The 3,027-nt window shown below is 45.2% G+C and overlaps 1 non-coding gene across 1 annotated transcript; it reads right to left on the bottom strand.

The window, feature by feature from the left end:
- Positions 1 to 257: 257 nt before the first annotated feature.
- On the bottom strand, positions 258 to 398 carry LOC141124485 (U4 spliceosomal RNA). Its single transcript, XR_012240891.1, has one exon. It is a non-coding gene; the product is annotated as a U4 spliceosomal RNA (small nuclear RNA).
- Between the last annotated feature and the right edge of the window lie 2,629 nt (positions 399 to 3,027).

Genomic DNA, 3,027 nt, shown 5'->3' with positions numbered 1-3,027 from the left:
GGGGCCTCTTCTAAAAATATATATATAATGTTTGAAGGTTCTAAATAATTTTCTAGCAAAAAATACTAATTTCAATTTTTACACAAAAAGTTACAGAAAAGGCCTGGTCAGCAAGTGGTTAAAGCACCTCCTATACTAAACATATACTGTTTTGTTCCTTATATTACAAAATAAGAACACAAAGAAAATGCTTTATAAGAAATATAATCTGGACCAGAGAAAATCTCTTAATTCTATTCTTATACCAGATGGTTCAGTCTCCACAGAGACTGTCAAAAATTGCCAGTGCCGGCTATATTGCAAGCCGTCACGGCAGGGTATTGGGAAAAGTTTTCAATTAGCAATAATTGCGCCTCGGGTTAACCTCATTGGCTACAATACTGCCACTGCGCAAAGCTACCAATAGATGGCAACAGCGAGCACCCTCCCACAGGAACATCGCACTGAGCTCAGGGGGAGTCACACCGAAACTCTTTATTTTTTTTTTTTTAATCTATTCTATATTTTTACTTGTCCTATAAACATTCTATATTACAAATAACATGTGTACACATTTCTTACACCAATCATCTATAATTATCTATATGTAAGACAGGCTGTTTGAGTTACTGCTGCATTGTGGGTATTGTATTCAAATGACTTGTCACACAGCTCCGCCTCCTATTGGTTCTAGGAACGACCTTCCCGCAGTTCTTTCTTTCTATTGGTTACAGGAACGGCCTCCAGACAATTCTTCTCTCATGATATAGTGGGAAGAGACGTGTCCTGAATGTGACTCAACAGCACCGAGCTACACAATGTCATGTATTACATGTATTTACATGCCCAGACAAAGCTCTGGTCAGTGGGAGGGGCGAAACACATAGGCGGAGGTGTTCACGCCCCCCCCTCATGGTCCACTGTCTGTCAGTATAACAGCAATGTCGGAAATGCTGGTATCAGGAACCCTATGCCCGAGAGAGGACTCCAGACATACGAGGCACAGGGGTGCCGCCTCCCCTATCTATGCATCCAGGCTTCTAATCTGCATGCGGGGCGCCGGATTCGAATACAGTTTTTTTTTTTTTATAAGCACGTGATTAGAGCCTGGGTATCAGGAACCATGAATCAGATGGAGACATAAAAATCGCACCTTTTAATAAAATGGTACAGATAAGTAAACGTAGTCAAAACATAGCCAGGGTTCAGTAGCAAAAGCAGACGTAGACCTATGGGTCGGGGCCACTGTAGAACTGCATAATTTCTCTGGGTCCATCGAAAAACCAGCAGAAATGGAAATTACATAACCCAGAAATTTAACTTGTTACGATGGAACTCGTACTTTTCCAACTTGCAATACAGGTTATTATCTCTCAGCCTCTGTAGCACATGGGAGACGTCTGTGTGGTGGCTCTCTAGGGATTTTGAATATTAATGAGAATATCGTCGAGATAAACCACAACAAAACCGTTGCTCCCTTGATTGGTTTGGGTGGTTTGTTTGCGGCCCCCCTCCCTGGCTGGAGCACCAGCCGCCACTGATTCCAGGCATCGCTACTTGCAGCATACATCATATTAGAGAAGACGCTTTGGAAGATTCTCGGTTTACAGACAACATCACACAGTATTAAGTACCGGATGTGTTAACAATAATGGATTATTTAGCTGAAGCTATGATGTACCCATGGGAGTGGTGAGCAGATAATTGACAACTTTTACATGCATTTTTATTGCTAATACCTGACAAGAGTGAACATTTATTTGCAGTGCTGAGTATGAAGTGGAGACTGACACAACTGTTGTACACTGTTGTCTCTTTATAGATGGGAAAGAGAGGAAATGGACATAATAGTCAAACATATTATATGACTAGAGACTGTCGATTTGATCCTCTATACCAGCCTTTCTCAACTGGGGTTGCCTTGAGGTTTCTTCAGGAGTGCCTTGGCTGAAGCCTGCCTTTTAGTTACACAAAGCCACAGGTTTTTATAGTGCACCATTTCAAACTTCCAGCTACCGGCATCCTAACATCCAGTTAGTGGCGAAGCTAGACATTCACCCGGGACAAAGACTCAGTTTGCCCCCCCCAAAGATGGTGGAGTCAGCAGAGGGTCATGACAAGGGTCATCCAGCGCCCAGGACAAAGATAACTGCAAAGCTCTTTAAATTTTAAAGGTTGCTATTGGGACTTTTTTAAATAATAAAATTAACAACAATTTGTTAGGGTAGATTCACACCAGGTGCGGTAGGACTGTGTTGGGTGGCAGTGTCACAACAAGACAAGGAAAATGCCTTTTTTCCTATTTGGACAATTGACATACGTGCTGCAGTGGTGTGCACGATAAAAAGCACTGCATGCACTACTTTATTTCAGTGAAGGGAACTGCAAGGCAATATACTGCCTCCCATCATGCTGCAGCCAATAAAACTTAATGAAATGTCACAGTTTGATATTTCAATAAAGTTTGTTAAAAAAAAAGTAAACATTGTGATGCACTGTAATTTCCAATGCAGCCACTGGTGTGAATGTCCCTTGAGGCTCAGTTCACATATATATGAATTGCAGTGGCGGCTGGTGCTCCATCTGACAGGCGGTGGCGGCGGCTTCCCCCCTTAGTCTCTCCGTGTCCCGGCATGCATCTCCTTCGTGTCCCGAGATGCATCTCCTTCGTGTCCCGGGATGCATCTCCTTCGTGTCCCGGGATGCATCTCCTTCGTGTCCCGGGATGCATCTCCTTCGTGTCCCGGGATGCATCTCCTTCGTGTCCCGGGATGCGGCTCCTTCGTGTCCCGAGATGCGGCTCCTTCGTGTCCCGAGATGCGGCTCCTTCGTGTCCCGAGATGCGGCTCCTTCGTGTCCCGAGATGCGGCTCCTTCGTGTCCCGAGATGCATCTCCTTCGTGTCCCGAGATGCGGCTCCTTCGTTTCCCGAGATGCGGCTCCTTCGTGTCCCGAGATGCGGCTCCTTCGTGTCCCGAGATGCGGCTCCTTCGTGTCCCGAGATGCGGCTCCTTCGTGTCCCGAGATGCATCTCCTTCGTGTCCCGAGA

This window comes from Aquarana catesbeiana, linkage group LG01 (assembly GCF_042186555.1).
Source record: "Aquarana catesbeiana isolate 2022-GZ linkage group LG01, ASM4218655v1, whole genome shotgun sequence".
In the NCBI taxonomy this organism is placed as follows: Eukaryota; Metazoa; Chordata; class Amphibia; order Anura; family Ranidae; genus Aquarana; species Aquarana catesbeiana.
Note: the sequence above shows the minus strand (reverse complement) of the source record. Positions and strands in the feature narration are given on the sequence as shown.